Below are 22,759 nucleotides of genomic sequence, written 5' to 3'. Positions count from 1 at the left end.
TTGGACAAATGCATACAAGGATTGTAGACTCAAGACCAGCTGCACCTGCACATAAATCAAAAAGAAATGCTAGCAGTAAAACTAGCAATCCAGAAATTCAGACCATTCCTCAAAGAAGGCCATTTAATGATAAGGACAGACAACACCACAGTCATGTGGTACATCAACAAACAGGGAGGCACTCATTCATACCCACTATGCAGAATGACTCTGGACCTTTGGAATATGGCTCTGAGCTACAACATCCAGTTACAGGCAATATTTGTGCCGGGAAAAGAAAACACCCTAGCAAACATGTTAAGCAGAACCACCTCTGATGCTCACGAATGGATGCTACACCCGGACATCTTCAAGGCCATCACAAAGAAATGGGGAATGCCACAAATAGACCTATTCACATCCCCACTCAATCACCAGCTGAAAAAATTCTGCACAAGGACATACCACCCACTTGCATGGAAGGTGGACTCTCTATCCTTCAGTTGGAAAGGCCTGACAGCATATGCATTTCCACCTCTTCCTTTGATACACAAGGTACTACTGAAAATCAGAGAGGAATGGCCAAGGATAATCCTGATAGCTCCGAATTGGCCAAGACAACACTGGTATCCATTGCTGAGGAGCATGTCTCGGGGGAGAATGTGGTCAATACCCCTGATGCCTTTGATGTTAACTCAGAACAACTACAACATCATGCACCCAAACCTAAAAACCTTGCAACTGACTGCCTGGAACATCACATAGCAGCATCTAACCCAGACCTATCCCAAAGGGTTAAAGACATTATCCTTGAAGCACGCAGACCTTCAACAAGAAGGAACTATGCAGGAAAATGGAAAAGGTTTGTCATCTGGAGTGCTGAAAGAGGAAAAGATGTGTCGAACATAGATATTGCTAACATCCTGGAGTACTTGGCAGAGCTTCTACATACAGGCCTGTCCTATTCCTCCATCAAGATACATGCATCAGCTATTTCAGCAGAGTACAGCTTTGATCCACCTGTCTTTTCGCATCCTCTACTCAGGCAGTTCCTCAGAGGGATCAAGAATGTAAAACTTCCTAGGAAACCACCATTACCAGCATGGGACTTGAACTTTGTGCTAGAAAAATTAACACTCCCTCCATTTGAACCAGCAGCAACAGCAGATCTTCAACACCTATCATGGAAAACTGCTTTCCTACTGGCAATTACTTCAGCAAGGAGGGTTTCGGAACTACAGGCCTTAATGGCAGTACAACCCTTCCTAATCTTCCATCAAGATAGGGTGTCCATGAGAACTAATCCTACATTTATGCCTAAGGTGGTATCCAGAGTGTCTTTAAACCAGGCAATCCACCTACCTACCTTCTTTCCCAACCCACAGAACAGGGGGGAAAGACTGCTGCATACCTTGGATGTACATAGACAGTTACGCTACTACCTGGACAGAACCAAAGGTAACAGAAAAACTGACCAGCTTTTAGTAGCCTATGCAACAGGAAGGGAAGGAAAAGCAATTTCCAAACAGACAATCTCTAAATGGATAGGAAATTGCATAAGATTCTGTTACTCCTACCATGGAAAACCAATTCCACAGAACATAAGACCTCATTCTACAAGGGCAACAGCCACTACCACAGCTTTCGTACGAGGAGTGGCAACCAAGGACATTATTGAGGCGGCTACTTGGACCTCCGTGCATACATTTGCCAAGCATTATAATCTACCTCTATACTCTAGATCCCGAGCAGGGTTTGCCACTGCTGTACTGCAAGGGATCCTAACTACACCATAACTTTTTCTTCCTCCACCCCTAGTTTGGCTATGGTATTCTACCCATTTGTTATGACTGCAGATGCATCCTTGAAGGACATAGTACAGTTTTGTACCTACCATAAATGTAGATGTCCGAACAGGATAGCATCTGCAGTCAGGATTACCCACCCTCCTTCCCCTCTGTGGTACTCCTAGGGTATTTACCCTCCTAATAGCTAGCTAGGGGGGAGTCTCTTATGGTGTATTTGTTTGTATATATGTACATACATGCTTATTTTTTATGTTTGCCTTCTACTTTTTTGGAAACATTGGCATTTATCCAAAATTTAGCTTTCCAAGAGGGCAACTGGCATCTGGGGCAAGAAACACTGAGGAAAATGGCGGCTGATGCCTTTATACCCGAAGACCAGCAGAGATGACGTCGGGTGAAGTGCGACATCAGCCGAAGCCGGACCCAGACTTTGGAATCCAGCCGACCGAAGGGCTGCCTGGCGACAGGACAACCCATTTGTTATGACTGCAGATGCTATCCTGTTCGGACATCTACATTTATGGTAGGTACAAAACTGTACTTTCTATGATCTAGTAACTTTAACTGTGGATCACTTGAGTAAGGCATTTCGTACTCTGCCTCGCAAGAATATATACAGAATTTTAGCCAAATACAAATCTAATCCCTACTTAGTAAATTGGATAATGGAATAATTGACAGAACTCAGACAGTCGCAATACAAGGCGATATTTCAAAACTTGTTTGACAGAGGGAGTATCATGGGGATCGGTACTCAGACCTCAGCTATTCAGTATAGTATTTTGAGCTATTCCATTAAGTAATAAAATCTGAATGAATAAGTATGCAGATTGACTGCAAGCTACGATTCATAATTACAAATGTGAATGACTGAGGCTATTGGTACTTAACCTGGCAAAGTTAGAAATTCTACAATGAAAACCAGTGCTAGATTTAGATTTGATGACAGTTTTCATTCATTCCTCAACATATGGGCTTGGATCCGACTGCCATTACTCCCAGCTCATGGAGACCAGCAAACTCTCATGCTCTTTTCCTCCCCTCAGTGCATCATGCCTAACTTCCCTCAGATCTCATTTGCCGCTTTCGAGACCAGATGTGACTGACTACTTTTCTTGAGCTATCATATTAAGATGTGTTATTTCTTTAAAACTTTATCTTTAATCACTATCCGTTTGTAAGTCCTTCTCTGTTTGATACTGTGTACTTTCTGTCAAGTTTTTGCTGCTGTTCTTCATCTTTATTTTCCCTTATACACTTGCGAGTGTATTCTTTCTACCATTGTTGCTTGGCCTTTCCACCCCTGCATATCCCTTTCCGTTAAGGGTGTTATATCTTTCTATTTTAAAAAGAAAAAAAAAAGCTGCTAGCCTTTTTCTCTAACCTTTCCTTTTCCTAATGGCAGTATTTAGTGTGTTACTGTCTGAGTAGATATCTTGGTTCTTTTGCTGTTATCTGGTTGTTTAGAGTTTCACCTGTAGTTATGGCTGAAAAGGCTTGGAAAATGTGGAACATGTGGGCACAAGATGGAATTTACTGATGCCCACTCTGTGTGTGTGCTGTTTAGGAGCTGAGCACCTACACCAGGGATGTGACATTTACAGTGGGTTCAACCCCAGAGCTCTTACCCAAAGAAGAAACAAATTAATATTAAAAAGTTTATTGCCAACTCCTTTTTCCCAGGCCATCACTGGAGTTCAGTTTTCCAAGGCAAAATCCAAGGACCCTTCAGGATTGTACAGATCTTTATATTCCATGGCTTCAAATTCTTCAGAACCAAAGAAAAACAAATCAAACTCAGATCTGACATCTCCTGGGATCTGATCATCCTTATCCAATCAGATATCTGGCAAGTCCTTCCTCCAATCTGACAAAACACAATACAGATCAGAAGTCCTCTGATCCTAAGCCATTGCCTCATACTCAATATTCTTCCACCATAGATCCAGTACCATCCAGGGTGCCATACCCCTTTCTGGAGCGGCACTGAAGTCTCTTTCAGTGATGTCCTCTCATTCCTCCAGAAATCTCACGGAGACAGATGTGGAAAGGGTGATGAGCTTATTCCAGGAGCAATTTCAGAGGGGAGTCTTCAGGGTTCTTACCACCTTGGGTCAAGCACACCGTCCATCCACTACTCCATTGACAACAACGCCTCCTCTGACCCAACCTGTGGTGTTAGAATCCTCTGATCCGAACATTCCAGGCTTCTGTGTCTGATCTAAAGACAGCTTTGTCTTCAGATCTGACTTTTAATTTGAGTGCACCGGCCCTGACATCTTCAGATCCTGATGGGTGTCTGAGCCGAAGCTTCCAGGTCAGATCTGAGGGGATACAATCAACTCCAAGTTTTTTGGAGCCATCTCTTCCCCTTGGAGCTTCTGCGTTGGACAGCTCTCAGAGCAGAGGGAGATGGCACACCAGAAACTCACTTTATCGGCTCCGTTGGCTTCCTTCTGTCCAGAGCAGCCTGCCTCTAAGGTTGTGAAGAGGGTTTTCTCTGCTGCAGCAGGTCAAGCCGGTCCTTCCTCCTCAGATCCATCCTCAACATCTCAGCTGACTTTGTACCATGATCCTCAGCATTCTGCTTCTTGGGGACAGCCAACCCAAAGCTTCCAGATCACTCTGCCGGGTATTGTCATCTTTTCAGATACTTCTCCGGGTTATCCCACCAAAGAAGTCCCTAGGAAGAAGACATGCAAGAGGAAGCACTTGGACTCTCCCCAGTAGTCCATCACTGAGGATACTGACTTTGATGAGGGAGAAGGGTCTTCTAGATCACCGCCTGATGATGTCTCATTTGGAAATATCTTTGAGATCCTTAAACAGAAGAGTGGTTGGTCTGCCCAAAACCCAACTCCTGAGGAGTCCGTATTTCTGGAAGCTTTCAGGACTGGTCTGTCTACCTCCTGGTTCATTCTGCCTGCTGGCGACCTCATTGATATGGTGTCTAAGCAGGTATGGAAAGAACGTGATATGATTGAGCTGATCCCCAAGAGACCAGACAGATTTCTGGCTCCACCGGTGGGAAGAGAACACTGGAGTAAGGGAGTACCTGTTGATGCAATGGTCATGGCAGCAGCTGCAAAGAAAGAACTGTCCATCATCCTAATAGAGAATCAGCGACATTTGCTCTCTGCTCTACTTGGGACACTTCACGAGATTGCAAAGGGACTTGATTAAAGAACTTTCAAATCCCCTTTCAGGGGCCACTACTGCAAAGGCTGAAACTTCTGTGGCCTCACAGGTGGCTACCCTTCAAGCTATTGCAAATTCTTCCATTAGGCTCATCTCGCATGCTGCAGAAGGTGCCTCAAGGGCTGTGGGTTCAGGCATTTCCATCAGGGGGCATGGATGCACCTGTGTGATTTTTTTTTACAGCCCTTCAAGTCATATTTCATCAGTGCTCCTTTTGGCTGTTCTGTATTTGGCCCTATACTGTCCAGGTGTGAGAAGGACAGAAAGAACCTATCTGCAGTGGGCATACATTTTTCAACCCCCAACAGACCTTTTCCAGGAACCGATGGGGAGGTACAAAGATGTGGTTCAGGAAGTCTCATGGTCTTTTCCAGGACACATGTGGAGGTAGTTCCCCCAGAGGTAGGAAGGAGGAGGAGTGATAATGGCAGAAGATGCCCCCACGGCATGGGAGGCCTGCAAAACTCAGGGTCTAGAGATGCATTTTCCAACAGACCCTTTCAGTGTTCCTGAGTGGAGGCACAATTGCTTTAATGTGGAGGCAATCGGGGGGTCGATTATCTCTGTACCAGGAAGTCTGGCTAAACTTAATAAAGGATACTTGGTTGCAGAGAATCATTTCCAGAGGTTAGATTATTCCTTTTTCCCTTTCACCCCCTTTACCCAGGAAAATCCCCAATGTTCCACCCAATCAGAGGGAAGCAGCAGCAGTGGAAATACAAAAGCTGCTAGAAAAAAAGAGAGTCATCCAAGAGGTCCCTGCAGACCAAATAGAATCCGGAACTTACTCAAGATTCTTTTTAGTGCCAAAGCAAACAGGGGAAAGGGGACTGATTTTAGATCTCAGTGTGTTGAGCAAATTGGTTCAACACAGCAAGTTCTGGATGGTCATGGTTCAGTCTATTCTGCTTTTTATGAGCAAGGATGATGGGATGTGCTCGATAGACCTTCACCATGAATTCTATCACATAAAAATGAACAGAAGGTGCTTGCGCTCCTGCCTGGGAGCCAGTCATTACCAGTTCAGAGCACTGCCCTGTGGTCTCACCACAGCTCCCAGGGTATTCACCAAGTGCATGGCAGTAGTAGCAGCTCACCTGAGATTGCAAGGATTCTGAGTGATTCCGTATCTGGACGACTAGCTCATTACTGCCCCGACCAGGTATCAGCTGGTACAAGCATGAGACAAAGTATTGCAGACTTGTTCAAATCTTGGAATAACTGTCGGCTACAACTAACTTTGACATTGGAATTCATAGGAACAATGTTCAGCACAGTATCTATGGTAGCATCTCTTCCCCTTTTGAGAGTATAGATGATAAGAAATAGGTCAAGAAAATAGTTTGCACCAGAATTTCAGCCTGGTTGATCCTGCTTGCCCTTGGATCAATGTCAGCGGCAATAATGTTAGTTTCTTTAGCAAGATATCACATGAGAATTCTGCAAAGGATGCTACAAACACAGTGGTCAATTCTCTCTCAACCCATCTTGACAAAGAGAGGCATAACTCTGGTATGCAAACAGTACCTCTCCTGGTGGATGCAGTCACAACAACTGTTGCAAGGTCATCCAAGCCCAAGGTTATAGTGACCATGGAAGCTTCCCAGATTGGGTAGGGGTAGGGCATTTTCTGGGAAAGAGAGTCCAGGGCATTTGGTCCCACAAAGAGGCTAACTTGCATGCCAGTGTTTTGGAAATGAGAGTGGTGCTTTTGGCGTTGCAAGCATTCCAAGACTCTCTCCCTCTTGGAACAGTTGTAATCCATACAGACAAGATGCCAGTGGTTTGGTGCCTCAACAAACAAGGGGGAACCAAATCTTAACCCCTGTGTTGAGAAACCCTGAGGGTGTGACAATGGGCAATTTACTCCAACCGCTTTCTAACTGCAGTGCATATTCCAGGGAAGTCCAAGGTGATAGCAGATAAACTGAGCAGCTCCATTTTGCTACCTCACAAGTGGTTTCTCAACAACAAAATGATGGACATGATTTTCCGTCAGTGGGGTCAGCCTTGCTGTGATCTCTTTGCATCTCCCTTAAACAACAAGTACAGTTACTTCTTTGCCCTAGTCACCTCATCGGGGGAGTCACCGAGAGATGCTCTTCTCCACAGTTGGCCCCTCGGTCTTCTGTATGCTTATTCCCTGACTCCCTTTAATTCCCAAATTCTTTCAAAAAGCAGCCAGGTTAAAGAGCAAATTCATCCTCTTTGCCCCTTACTGGCCTTGACAAATTTGGTTCTCCTTCCTTTGGCCTCATCATTGGTACACACCTTGGATTTTGGATCCAGCTCTAGACTTTGTCCCACCCAACAAACATGTTTCACCTGGACATCTCAAACCTCAAACTAACTTCATGGTCCCTCCAATTCCACTAATAGCCAGGCAACCTATGTTCTCTTCACCTGTACTTTCCATTCTGTTATCTTCCCATAAGCCCTCTACAAGAAAACTTTACAAAAGTAAATGGATGAAAATTAGTTTATTGGGCAGAGCAGAATCTGGTAGAACCCATTCTCAACCCAGATACATTCTGTTCTTGAATTTTTAACAAGTTTATTTAATGAGGGTGCTGCTTCATCGACTATTAAACTCCAACTCGCAGCCATTTTGAATTTCCATGTTGGATTTCAGAATTCTTCCCTAAGTTCCTCCAAAATATGCATAACATTTTTGAAAGGTACTCTTCTACTTAGACCTCCTTATAAAGATCCTTTACCACCATGGGATTTAAATTTGGTACTAGAAGCCTTGGCACAGTCTCCCTTTGAACCTGCAGCTAAATGTTATTTAAAATTCATTACCTGGAGGACTATCTTTTTAGTGACAGTTACATCTGCTAGAAGAATTTCATAGCTTCAAGCATTATTTTTTAAGCCCCCATATTTGATTTTCCACAAGGATAGCTTCACTTTATGTACCAGTGTTTTCTTCCTACCTAAGGTGGTATCAGAATCAAACCATTAACCTGCCAGTATTCTTCCCAAACTTTACAAATAGAGGATAATGTATACTGTACTTACTGGATATTCATAGGCAATTACGTTTCTATCCACAATGAACAAAACAAATTAGAAAGTCAGACCAGCTCTTTCTTTCCTTTGCTCATCACAAGATGGGTGAATCAGTTACAAAGGTAAATATAGCCAGATTGTTGACATATTGCATCTCTTTTGTCCACACAAATGAATCTCCCCCTTTCAAAACCATTAAAGGCTCATTTCTGTAGATCTGTGGCTACTCCCACCATATTCCAGTCTAGAGTATCCATAGATGATATTTGTGCAGTTGCTACGTGGTCATATCCTTGTACCTTTGTCATTCATTACAAATGAGATCTGGTCTCGAGGGGTAGAATAGCGTTTGGTTCAGTTGCACTTAGGAACATCTTCCTTGGAGTCCACCCAGGAGTTTAGGTAGCTGGGGACTCTGTCCTGTATGTTAAGGAATGAATGAAAATTGACAACATTATATAAAGAAATTTTATACTTACCATAATGTCCCATCTGTGTTGTTCATTTTCATTCTTCCTCAACTCCCTGCCCTGCATCCCCCTCTTGTCCTGTCAAACGACTTTTGGAGGAATGAGACCTTTAAGGATACCAAGGACACCATATATCCCTTGTGTTGAACTCCAGTTATGGCAGTTATTTTGGTGTCTCTCTCTTGTCTCTCTCTCTCTCTCTCTGTAGCTGTAAATAGGATCTGAGGGAAATTAGGCATGGTGCATTGTGGGTAGGAAAGGAACTTGAGAGTTTGTTGGGCTCCACGAGCTGGAGTAATGGCAGAATCGGATCCGAGCCCATACTTTAAGGAAGAATGAAAATGGACAACACAGATGGAACATTATGATAAGTACATAACTTCCTTTTCAAACTAGTGCAAAGTTATTTTTTTTTTTTTTAGTTTGGCAAGAGTATAATATGACAATCCATATTATTTCAAAATGAGATGCACAATAATATAAAGATTTGAGCATAATTACATCAAATTGATAATTTACAATGTATGTAGTATGTATCTACACTAATTATGAAAGCAATGAGACAACTGGGTCTGGGTTTATAAATGAAATCCATACATGTCGGACTTGTAGAGAAAACATATCAGATAATAAGGGACAATTATTACAATTCAAATCTGTATACAAAATATACTAAGAAAATAACTGGTATTAAAGATTACAGCTATAAAGTAAGATGTCAAAAATTAAATCTATTTACAATTCTCTGCTGTTATTTGAGGGGAAATTCATTTTTGTATACAACTCTTAGAGATGAGCTGCTATTAGCAGCTATGAATTTGGAATTGAATAACAATACTAAAACACAAAAACATAATAACTGTAGTTATAGGTGCATAAGTATACACTAGCCTAATGACCACCAAGGCCTTTATAAGCCTAGCTGTGTAGTCCAACCCAAATGTGTCTCCATGTATTATTAGGGGGGGGGGGGAGTATGTTAGGAAGTTTCTACAGGTCATGTTAGTTTGGGCATTACCTTCTGTCTCTGTCCATCATAGACACGGGACCCAGACCCGAGATGAATTTCCAATTTCCCATCTATTGGTCAAGGTTGCGGTTAAATAGAGTCAGGGATGGACTCTGCTTCATATGGATGGGGAGCCTGTTCCAGAGCAAGGGGATCCTCTGGGACACAGATCTATCTCACCAACATGTATTATTTATGTCGCAAGTAAAATTTAAATCCTTGGATTTAGTGGTTCTGATGCTGTTCTTTTTGCAGATGTGCAAAAGGTCCATTAGATCTGGATCCAAGGATGCCTTGTATGTCAGGCATAGACCATTTCTCAGTAAAATGTAGGAGACAAGAGTATAGACATAGATCTTTAAGTAGACTTGCAGGACAGTATGTTTATACCCTAGATTCTCCTTGTAAGGAAACTTTGTGATGAGTTTGATGAGGGCTGAATAAAGTGGCAGTATGAATTCCTTGGACCTAGATGCAATGCCTTTACTTATAAGTTGGGCGACATAAAATGTTTTTTCTTAATACGTTCGCCACATGTTGATCAAAGGCCAGATTACTGTCTATATTTGCTCCCAGATCCCTGACTACCAGGTCATCTCTTAGGGGTGTCTTATCGATGGAGTAATTAGCCTGGGTGTCAGTTTTCCCAGAAGGCACTGTAATGCATTTCTTGGCATTGAGTTTTAGTCCATGGGTCTGGAACCAGTCATTTGTCTGTGTTAGACCCTCTTGTAAAATGCTTGTGTCATACTAAACTAAACCATGTACCCCATCCGCTGATCTTTTACCAGCGGAATACCTGCAAATTGCAGCTAAAGTTCTCTCCTGTCCTATTTCCATACTAATCAATAGAACCATTACTGAAGGGTTCATCCCATCTCTCTGGAAAATTTCACATATAATTCCTCTTCATAAGGGTGGTAATTCAACTGAAATATCTATCGCCCTATAGCCCCTGCTCTCCCCTCTAGCCAAAATAATGGAAAAATGTATACACCACCAGCTACTTGATCACCTCCTCCAATATAACATTCTAGCAGACTGTCAACATGGTTTTAGGCCATACCACAATACTACTACTGCCCTACTATCCTTCACTGATTGCATCAACAGGCATCGTAACAATAATAGGCTCTCTACTGCTCTGTTTATAGATCTATCAAAAGCCTTTGATATGGTGAGCTATCAATTACTACTACAAATTCTAGAACAAGACTCACTCAACACAAAGACATTACAGTGGTTTAAGTCCTACCTAGAAAGCAGACAGCAAGCTGTTCTCTGGGACAATAACCTTTCTACTGCCCTTTCCATTAGTCTTGGGGTCACACAAGGCTCCATCCTGGGACCTCTCCTCTTCTCTATCTTTATCAATGACCTACAGCTAAATGTTCCACAATCTACTTGCATACAATATGCAGATGATTCCACACTAGTGTGTTCTGCCACCTCATCTGCTGAGCTTCAAGCTATCACCCAGATAGTATTTAACTCGGTTGAAAAATGTTTTTTGCAACGTTGCCTCCTACTAAACACCAAAAAAACAAATTACTTGTTTTTACTCCTACACAGAAGTCCCCTCCAATATATCTGACTGTCAAATCCAGCAATGGTACTACAATTACACCTGATCCATCCACCATGCTGTTCGGAGTAACAATAGATCACAATCAACTTTGATACACATATTAATACTACAGTTAAAGCTGTTAACAGAAAACTGGGCTCACCCTATAAGATTAAGTCCTTCCAGGACTTAAGTCCAGGGGAAAAAAATTGCTTGGCCAACAACAAACTGTCGGACCCTATTAATTGGGGGGCTTTTCCCCCACACCCCCTGATGTGAGGAGCTGTGCCCCCACCCCACTAACTAAATATACCAACTCCGAGATCACACTACAGTGGAGGAATGGGCAAATTCCCGACGACGGTGAAGCAATTTTTTTCCCCTGGGAAAAAATTTGCTTAAGTGGCTGTTCAGAGTTTTGGCACTTCCATGTTTACGTGTCGATGAAAGGGCGTTTGATGGACAGCCCTTTCAACAACATAATGTAGACCCCAAAACCACTACCACCTTATAATTTCTTTCTAATAAAGTTTGCTGTATCATCCCTAGCTCCTCTCAGCATGAACGTCACTGCAACACCTCGGAAATGGCAAATTGGCTACCCATTCATGGCAGAGCCGAACCTCCTCCTTTGCTTCATTCTCTACCCTATGCCAAGACCCCCCCAATATGAGACTGACTACGTCCAAGCCACACTGCAGCCTAAGAAACTAATCCAGTAATGGTTCTACTGTCATAACCCTATCCATTAAATTTCATTCCACAGGCCACAGCTTCTCGGTTCTTGCCACTAAATTCTGGAAATCATTGTCAACTAATCTTTCTAAAATCCAAGACCACAGACAGTTCAGACCTCAGTTCAAATATTATTTGACTGAAAAATACAAGTGCACATACCAGAACACAGGCCATGTCACCTAACACCCGTAGTTGCACTATTACATTCACCCTAGAAAACCTTAGCTACTTAGTCTCCTAACCTCTCTAGCATAAACTCGTACATACTGCCTGCATCTACCCTATCCATTCCCTACTATGTATTTAATATCTAGTTCTCCTGTTGGTAGGTCTTGTATTGCAGCTGTTAGTATTCTATACTTTCTTCTGTCTTCACTGCTAAAATTTCTCTCCTAACGTGTATATATTATGTTCATTCTTTTGGCTGCACCACAGTTATCTAACCTATTCCATGTATAGTATGTATTATATACTCCTGATACTATACTACTTTTTAAAATTTTCTTATAAATGTATGTGTGTGTGTGTGTGTGTGTGTGTGTGTATGTATATATATATATATATATATATATATATATATATACACACACACACATATATATATATATATATATATATATATATATGTGTGTGTGTGTGTGTGTATGTATGTACATATACATATGTGTGTGTGTGTGTATATATATATATATGTATATATATATATATATATATATATATATATATATATATATATATATAATCTTCTTCTTTCGGCTGCTCCCATTGGGGGTTGCCACAGCGGATCACCTGTTTCCATTTCTTCCTGTCCTCTGCATCTTGCTCTGTCACACCAACCACCTGCATGTCCTCTCTCACCACATCCATAAACCGTATCTTATGCCTTCCTCTTTTCCTGTTACCTGGCAGCTTCATCCTTAGTATCTTTTTCCCAATATACTCTGCATCCGTCCTCAGCACGTCTAAACCAATGTAATCTTGCCTCTCTGGCTTTGTCTCCAAACCTTCCAACCTGGGCTGACCCTCTAATATACTTATTCCTAATCCTGTCCATCCTTGTCACACCCAGTGCAAATCTTAACATCTTCAACTCTGGCACATCAAGCTCTGACTCCTGCCTTTTTGTCAGTGCCACTGTCTCCAACTCGTATGACATAGCTGGACTCACTACCCTCTTGTAGACCTTCCCTTTCACTCTTAATGGTACTCGTCTGTCACAAATCACTCTCCACCCACTCCATCTTGCCTGTACTCTCTTCTTCACCTCTCTTCCACACTCACCATTACTCTGAACTGTTGATCCCAAGTATTTAAACTCATCCAACTTCGCAACCTCTACTCCCTGCATCTTCACCATTCCTCTATCCTCCCTCTCATTCACACACACATATTCTGTCATAGTCCTGCTGACCTTCATTCCTCTTCTCTCTAGAGCATATCTCCACCTCTCCAGGGTCTCCTCCATCTGTTCCCTACTCTCACTGTAGATCACAATGTCATCTGCAAACATCATAGTCCACGGGGACTCCTGTCTGATCTCGTCTGTCAACCTGTCCATCACCATTGCAAATAAGTAAGAGCTCAGAGCTGATCCTTGATGTAATCCCACCTCCACCTTAAATGCATCCGTCACTCCCCCCGCAGACCTCACCGCTGTCACACTACCCTCGTACATATCCTGTACCACTCTTACATACTTTTCTGACACTCCCGACTTCCTCATACAATACCACAACTCCTCTCTAAGCACCCTGCCATATGCTTTCTCTAAGTCCACATAGACACAATGCAACTCCTTCTGACCTTCTCTGTACTTCTCCATCAACACTCTCAGAGCAAATGTCGCATCTGTAGTGCTCTTTCCTGGCATGAAACCATACTGCTGATCACTAATCATCACCTCCCTTCTTAATCTAGCTTCCACTACTCTTTCCCATAACTTCATGCTGTGACTGATCAGTTTAATCCCTCTGTAGTTACTACAGCTCTGCACATCACCCTTATTCTTAAAAATCAGTACCAAAACACTTTTTCTCCATTCCTCAGGCATCCTCTCACTTTCCAAGATTTCATTAAACAATCTAGTTAAAAACTCCACTGCCATTTCACCTAAACACCTCCATGCTAGCACAGGTATATCATCTGGACCAACAGCCTTTCCATTCTTCATCCTCTTCATAGCTGTCCTTACTTCCTCCTTGCTAATCCATTGCACTTCATGATTCACTATCCGCACATCATCCAACCTTCTCTCCCTCTCATTCTCTTCATTCATCAGCCCCTCAAAGTACTCTTTCCATTTGCTCAACACACTCTCCTTGCTTGAGTACATTTCCCTCATTATCCTTTATCACCCTTACCTGCTGCACATCTTTACTAGCTTGGTCCCTCTGTCTAGCCAATCGGTACAGGTCCTTTTCTCCCTCCTTAGTGTCCAACCTTTCATACAACTCTTCATACGCCTTATCCTTAGCCTTCACCACCTCTCTCTTTGCCATGCACCTCATCTCCTTATACTCGTCTACTTTCTTCATCTCTCTGACAATCCCACGTCTTCTTCGCCAACCTCTTTCTCTGTATATTCTCCTGTACTTCTTCATTCCACCACCAGGTCTCCTTGTCCTCATTCCTCTTTCCAAATGTCACACCAAGCACCTTTCTAGCCATCTCTCTTACTAGCTCTGCTGTAGTTACCCAGCTATTCGGTAACTCTTCACTGCCACCCAGTGCCTGTCTTAACTCTTCCCTGAACTCCACCTCATAATTACCCTTTTCAATTTCCACCATTGTGTTGTGCTATATCAGTTCACTATGTAATTTAGTTATAACTTTAACCTCACTTTATTTTTGTTCCAAGTGTATGCAACTCAAGCCGAGCCAGTAAATAGTCAGATTTACTCTACCCCAGCAAACAAACTGAAGTAAATAAACAATGGAAAATGTTTCACTGACAAGGTCGCTGTGTCTGTGCTTTGTTAGAAGAATGAGAAGCAGAACCCCCTCCTTTGCTTGCCTGCTCTCTTTTTGTTGGATAAACTTTTTTTCCTCTTTAGCTTGGACTGCATAACAAATGCATTTGATCTGCCAGGAAAAATATGCTGAAGACAGTTGGAAACAGCAGCTTGAATCTCACCCCTGCCTCTCGACGTTCTCTGATTGCTGGAATAAACATTCTTTTTTCCTATATGGAGTTCAGTGAGTAATCATTTTCTGCAAACACTCTGTTTCTGATTTTTAACACTTTTCTTATCTGCCACAGTTTTGTCAGGAGCTTCTATTTGCTGGTATGATTGCATTTTTACCAATATAGATCTTTATTGCTTCTTATGACCAGGTTTATAGCATACACAAGTCCTTTCAGTTAATAATTCCTGCAGGGTAACTCTCGACCAGTTGCTTATTTGTACTTTCATAAAATTAATACAGTGTTTCCATTCCAGTTTCTCTGGTATAGCAGAAAAATTTTTTCTATGTGCACTCTGTCTTCTTCTTTGACTGTTTGAAATGGCTCTTCTTGATAAGCATCATGCTCAGCCAACCTTTTTTTCATTTCAACCCGATTTTTTTTCAAGTCTTGACATATCATCTGAATACCTACTTAAAGCTTCTTATGCATTTTCCAGCCTTTTGTTCTATGAGATTGTCTTCTGTCAGTGTTTATTTTAAATACATGTACCTCTGAGAGTATAAGATTTTTTTTTCTGTAAATTACTGGAAGTCATATCTTGTACCAAAGCTGAAACTTGAACATCTGCAGGATTCTTCCCTGCCAATGTTTTCTGTTCTCCTATTGTAGTTGATTTTCTTTCACATTCTCCAAATTTAGACTGTGCTTACATCTAGGCAGTGTAATTACTAAACAGTGACACAATCTTAACCAAACTGACATGTTGCATTGGCTGTTTATTCAGTTTTCACACTGGGAGAGCTCAGATCAACCTGTTGATCAGTGTGCAGCTGTCTTGGAAGTCCCTTCTGAGTCTGATGTTGAGAAAATTGGGTTATATTGTTTCTCAAAATGTCTTCACCTGAAAATTTTGAATCATAATCTTAAGAAAATATTTCTTTATTTCCTCCTGTGTAAGAAATCTCTTTTGCTGACGCTGTAGAGAAAATGAAGAAATTATTTCAGCATGAGTTAAAGGAAATGTCTTGCAAGAAAAAGTGGTATAATCTTCTACAGGTAGAATTGTTTAAACCATTTGCAGTTCCTGCTGTCATTTGGGCATTACAGGATACATTTAATGCTTCCATTGCTACTCCTGAGAATCAAACACCTGTTCCTAGGAAGTCAAAAACTTTACAGTGCACCTTAATATCATGTTTCTTTTCTGCAGTCCTGTAGCTGACCCATTTGCTGTTTCATTGAAAAAAAGCTCTGGTTTTAAACATCTTATTGTATCTAATTCTGGACCCTCTGACAAGGGTGGTAGAGCCTTTGACAGGTGCACGAAAAATGTTTACAAAATTTCATCCCAGCCATTAGACTTGTTAATTGTCAAACGCACATGTTCAAATCTTGTGGGCATGATTTGCTAACCAGAAAAAGGTAATTGCAGATCTACCTTGTTCAGATATTATGTTCTCAGTTCTCCTTATGCTTTCATCAGTTCCTTAGTTCACAGACGTATTTACAGCTGCAGCAACCAGATCAGTGATGCACAGGTATGTATGGCTAAAATCTCTGAATTTGCCTGAGCATGACAAACTTGAAATTCTTAATATTCCCCTTGGTAACGATGCACTGTTTGACATTTAATCTGCTGATGTTCTTAAATGGTTTGGTAAAATGGGAATTGGCTCTAAGGGTAAAGCAAATTTTTCAGCTCCATGTACCTGAAATATGACAGTAATTTTTTCTCCAGCCCGAAGTGATTTTGTAGAAAACCATTTCAACTAGGCCTGCATAAGTCTGGAAAGCAATAATTTAAAAAGCAATGGCAGGACAGCTGAAAATTTAAAAAAGTAGGGGGATCTCGGGCCCAGTCTGAATGCAAGATAAAAACGACTGACTATGTCTCACTCTCCCCCTCATCCCCTCCCCACCTTGCCAATTGTCTGAATCTTTCAGAGGATATTTCTGTGCATCTCCCTGTCTGTTAACAGGTTACAACAGATTATTTGGTATTGGAAATCTTTCAGCAAGGGTACAGATGGCAGTGGGATTCCTTCCTTGCAAACCTAAAAATTACTCCTCACCCTCCAAATCAAACATACTTCATCCCATGATTTCCCATATCTGAACCCAAAATTGAAGAAGGAAAGGGATTCTGTTGAAGAGTTATTGTGCCCCCAAAAAGAAGGTACCTCTGAAAGTCTGTTTTGGATTTACTCTGATTTGAAGATTTAAGAATAATTCCAGAGTTCAAAATGCTTATGATGCGGTCACTTTTCCTTTTTGATTTCTCCTTCTGAGTTTCTCATTAACTTTAAAAAGATGCATATTACCATATTCCTATTCACTGAAGTTTCAGATGCTTTTTTTTAAGGTTTTCTGTTTCTGCTTCACATTTTCAGTTCTCCTCTATTCCCTTTGGTCTATGTACAGCACCAGTGGTATTAATTTCTACCACAAGCAATTGTTTTTTGCAGGCTACTAGGCCTTCACATTTTGTCTACTTTGGACTTTGGACAACTACCTTAGTGTTGCAGTATCTATTCAAACGGGTAAAGAATCTCTTTGTCAAAAAATATATTTTAAGACCTAGGTTTTTCACCTTAGTCTAGGCAAATCTCGTTCATTCCCACAGAGTAACATTTCTGGGTTTAATAAAGTGTTTTTAGTTCTTTTGGGTACTGTTTTTTGTTGTATTTATAACATTTCTGGGTTGCCTGCTAGACGGTTTCCAAATGATGGCTTTTTTCTGAGGAAAACATAACCTTTTACTAAGAGTAGTATCTTCAGTTTTCTGAACAGCCTCCACCTACAGCAGGGAGTACCTTAGGCTTTTGGGATTCATTATCTCCAATGTTCTCCTGATTCCCCTAACCAGGTTCCACAAGAGAAAGCCATTGGTTTCTCAAATCTGTTTGTCCCCACACCAAACCCTGTATCACTTTGCTGAACTTTTTCAGGAAGGAGCTTTTCTGGAGGGTAGACCAATTACTTCTAAATACTTGTTTAGCAGTGCCCACCCCACATTTCTCTTCAGTCTTGCCTCAGACTTTGCGCCAAGGCACATTCCAGGACATTATCCACCTGTGGGAAACTCCCCAAATAGATAAGTTTGCCTCTAGTCACAATAGACTGCTAAAGACATTCTGCTCTAGGACTCCTTGCAGAAAGGCCTGAAAGACAGATGCCTTTTCCTTCCCATCAGGAATGTTTCTGTAAGCCTTCCCACTGTTTCCCCAGATAACCAGAGTTCTTTTAAAGATACAAAAGGACTTTCCAAAAATAATCTTGGTAACTCTGTTTCGTCCTAGACAACAGTGGATGTTTATTATATTAATCAATGCGGCAGAAGCCTTAGCTATATGGGTTATGTCCTGCTAACAATGTAACAGCTGGCCAGCTTTAAAAGTTTAGGGATACCTTCAGTGCACCCAAACCATTAATTGGCACAAGCAGATCTGAATGAAGAAAGAGTGGTTTGGAATCAAGCCCTTCAGAGCTTTCCTGCTTCCAAAGAGTGCTCCTCTTGCAGGCTTTCAAGGATAGATGGTCAGCTAACACTGTTCCATTGATGGACATACAAGTTCCCTTCAGGGGAGGGGGGATCTTCTATTTTTTTTAATTTTCAGACAGAAAGAACTTTTTTTGTGAAATGACTACATTTAAGCTGGGGGGAAAGTAGTTTTTGTAGATTGTCATGTGACTTTTAGTAACTTTTAAACAGGAATATTACCTTTTACTTGTGGAAAAAAGTTGTTAAAACTAATTTAAATCTACTTTTTCTTTATAAAAGTTGTGGTATTTTAATTTTGGGGCTGTGTTAAGTGTTTAAAGTGCTTTTCACTGTGTTTTGGTGGAAAAACTTGCTTTTTTAATACTTAACAACTGGTCGTTTCTGGTTTCTCAAACCATTCATTTTCCTTGTCTCCCTCTAGTGTAATCCCTAAAGCCACCATGGATCAGGAGTTGTACACATCCTTTGAGGTTGTTGCCCTTGGCAGGCAAAGGAGAATCACTCTTGATCATGGAAGAAGGAGCAGGGAATAATTCTCTGTCTAGCCAGACTGAAATGCCTCTCAAAAATAGGTCTACTACTTCAGAAATTCATGTGAAAAAGAAGTTAAAAGGTCATAGACATATGTCTTTATCAGTTACTTTGGACATGAGTGATTTGTTGGTTTAGCTCAGGGTTTGGTTCAAGCTCTTGACCCTTCCAGTTCTGTTGTTTCTGGCAAAAGAAAAGATGATTCTTCATTTCCACAGGAGGTTCAAGATTTTGAACCGCAAAACAATTGTGAAGGGAGATTTCTGTTTTTCACTGGGTTTCTAATTTTGAGGAAAGTGTGGCTTCTGACAGTCCCTTGGAAGGATTTTCTTTTTTTGAAATAATTTCCAGATTAATCAGATGCAGTGAGAATATAATGTTCAACTGTCTCTTAAGAGATTTTATGATTTGCGGTAGCTGGAATTTCCTTGAACCTACTCTAGTTCCTCCTGTTCTTCCAGCACTGGGGGGGGTGTATTACCTCCTGTATGCAGATGGTTTGTATAAAATTCCACAGACTTGTGTGTTTTATATTCTATCCTCAGATCAGACCTAGCAGTGATTTGTCTGGTAAACCCTGCTGCTGCAAAGCATCTTGCTAATGCCAGTCCCTCTCCTCTTGAGAAGGATGGGAAAAATTCAATAGATTTGTGAAAAAAATGTATTCTTTTGCAGTACTTATTTTTGGAATTCTCTGTTATCGAGATTATATATATATATATATATATATATATATATTTAAGCTGCTTGCCTCTTTTGGGAATATGAAGAACATTGTGGCATCATTCCATCAAGTGATAAAGGATCTTTGTGTAATTGTATTGCTTCTGTGTCTTAAGTGGCTATCTACTCTCTGCTTATGATTCAACCGATGACACTTCTAGGGCTGCTGTAAAACTGTTACAAGGTTTGCTTGGTTGCTTACCCACATTCTTCCTGAAAATTTTAAAGTGAAAATTTTGAATTTTCTCTTAGACTTGAGAGGCATTTTTGGACCATCTGCTGCAGATGCCCTTAAAAAGTATGACAGAGGATAGCCAGTTCAGGTAATTTTACAGATTTTTCAACCTTTCTTCTTCCAAGTTTGTCAGTGGGTTTAGTGCATGTCTGCAACTTTTTAACAAAAAGGCAAAATAAGAAGACACAACAAGCTTGCTGGTAAGCAGACTTTTAAAAAGTAATAGCTGGGCGGGTTCAAAAAGAAAGGGGACCCCCACCAGAATAAAGGAGAGTCTAACAAGTCTGAATGACTGACTTCACAGTCTTCCTCCCCCTGTCCCCCTTCACACCCATTAGAACATTTGCTGTTATAAGCATACCTCCACAACTGTACATTATGTTAAAAGGGATAATTAGCAGGGCATATAAAATACTGAATAACTGTAAGAATCATTCAGAGGAGATTAGAAAAGATTGGGAAAAGAGGATGAGAAAGGCAGTATGCAGATAAACAATGGGGGGGGGGGCATCTGTATGGCTCCCCAAGTATACAGTAAAGTCTTGAAAGGTTAGGATTTTTGTGTGGAAGTGTTTGCATAGGTATGTTTATACCTCAAGTATACTTAAGAAAACATTTCCTCAGGTAGATAAATGCTAGAGCTTTGGTGGAAAAGAGTGAGATAACTGGGAGCATGGTGTTTTTTTTTTTTTTTTTTGGGGGGGGGGGGGTTTATGGCAGATTTAAAAAAATCCTTAGAGTAGTTGCAAATGTTGGGAGAGCAAATGACTGTAACTAAAGAAAATCTTTTGAGTTGGAATATAGGAAATGAATTGGATAGACACTGTACGACCTTAAGCAAGCTTAATACTGTTGACTGCCAAAAAAAAATACTAGGAAATGGAAATCAAAGTCTAAACCAACTGTAACTGAAGTATTTAATACACTAAAGAAGGTAAAGGAACTGAAGATGGGATCTTTAGAAAAATGGAAGGAGCAGAACTGCACAGAAGTAAATGAAATGTATATTACATGGAGAATAATGTTCAGGAGGAGGAATAACATTTGAGGAATGCAGGAATTGAGCAATTAATGTAATGATTGAATAAAAATTAAAAGGGAAAACACGTATATTTCATGAAAGTAAAGGAAATATTATTATGGTTTGTTTTCTGTTGTCACCTTTTAAAAATGCCATGTTTAATAAAGATTAAAAAAATAAATAAAATTCATATCACCCACCTGGTTTGATTGAACTGATCATAGTTAAGGCAGTGTAACGTTTTGTTAGTGATATTCCTTGTACTTCAAGGTAGCATTAAGGTTTCCACCACTAGCAGGCTTCATACTTGTCCAAACTCAAAAAACATGTTTGCAAAACTGTGGTCACAGCAGTATTCTCTACGTTCCTCATTTATTCCATTATTCTTATTATAACTTCCTAGAATTTTTTGTATGTAAAATAACGTATCCATTTAGGTTAGGATGTAGATTTGATAGGAATAGGGCTATCATTTAAGATGAAGTTCACAGGCACTAGGACCGTTTAACACTCCATACATTCTCAGGCTGGTGCACCCCCCTTTCACTTTCCTGTACTGCACTATATTAGCTCCCTCCTCCCAGTGTATATTGTCATTCCTTCCTCAGCATTGGTCTCCTAAGTGGCTGCTGTTTATCATTTTTGTGGTGCTTTGTTGCTCTGCTGTCTTGTTTCCATGGCTATAAGTACCGTCTCTCTTCTTTTTACAGTACCTGAAGGCTGGGTGTAGGAGTTATTCCACTCTCTGGTTTGTTCTCCTCCCTCCTCCCTCTTCCGACTCTTCAAGGCCTTCACTTGTTTATTTTTATGGGGGGAGGGGGGATTTGCTGCAGTATTACTCTTGTGTGTGCATTATGTAGCTGTAGTGTACAGTTCTTCCCTTCTTAGGAACCCCTGTCCTGTTGGTACTGCCTTTGGTAGTTTGAATTTTTTGTGCTGCTTATTGTCTTTAGGTTGGTCTTCTGCAGCAGTGGTGCTAAGGTTTATGTTTCCTGCGAGGAAGAGGTCCTATTGCAGAGTATCGACTTAATGGACTCACTTTGCTTGGAAAGCCCATTGAGAACACCAGTATGAGATTTACAAATATTTTATGCCTTCCACCTTTTAGTGATGTTAGGCTTCATTTGTATAACCTATCACTGGCCTCCCATTCTTCTGGTTTGGAGTCATGTAATGTTTTATTAATCATGAGTTCTGGTTTCCCCTCATTCTTAAGGGATTTTTGTGCTTTGACATCACCTTAGCTTGCCTTCTTGAGGGAAGATAACTCTAACTTCATGGTCAAGCATTAACAAAAAAAAAATATTCTAGTGATGCGGCAATTCCATTTAAGTTGATATTGCAGTCACTGGATTCCTTTGTCTGTTGGAGGCTGTTGTTTTGGATCAACAGCATTTGGTGGGTGCCTTTGATCCTCCAGGTACCCAGACTGAGACTATTATTCCCATATCTGCAATTCCATACTCTAAACGCATAAAATCTTCCTCTTGGCCCTAGTTTTTGCAACCCTAATTTCATAAAGCCAGGCCTAGCAGTTGTACAGTCAGCCTCAGCAAGTCCCAAGATGTTGACTGCGACTCCTTTGACTCTTTCTTCAGCCAGGGTATGACCTGTTTAGCAGGACTGTATATTTGTTTTAAAGTTATCCCTTTTGATGCCTACATTGTCAGTGCTAGTCAGTCCTCTTGCTCCCTCAACAAAGATCAGGGATTTGACATCACTGTTTGCATATTCCCTGTTAGTGTAGGCATCATTTTTTCCTCCCCTGACGTGGAGAGTGCCTGGGTTTCTTGTGTCAGCATCAGTGTTCTTCCCTGGTAGCCTTCAGATGTTAGAGAC

General features: G+C 41.0%; 1 protein-coding gene across 8 annotated transcripts in view; it reads left to right on the top strand.

Moving 5' to 3' along the window:
• Positions 1 to 22,759, top strand: part of RIPOR1 (RHO family interacting cell polarization regulator 1) — a 2,621,322-nt gene that overhangs the window by 909,104 nt on the left and 1,689,459 nt on the right. The window contains exon 1 of one of the 8 annotated variants that reach the window (XM_044058664.1): positions 19,917 to 19,987. The exons of the other annotated variants lie outside the window; for them this stretch is intronic. The gene's annotated coding sequence lies outside the window, so the exon portion shown is untranslated. Of the gene's footprint in view, positions 1 to 19,916; positions 19,988 to 22,759 lie in introns of those variants that run through there. 8 annotated transcript variants of the gene reach the window in all.

Source organism: Protopterus annectens, chromosome 16.part0 (genome assembly GCF_019279795.1).
Source record: "Protopterus annectens isolate FY-2018-M chromosome 16.part0, PAN1.0, whole genome shotgun sequence".
Taxonomy (NCBI): domain Eukaryota; kingdom Metazoa; phylum Chordata; order Ceratodontiformes; family Protopteridae; genus Protopterus; species Protopterus annectens.
This window is presented reverse-complemented; position numbering and strand designations above follow the sequence as displayed.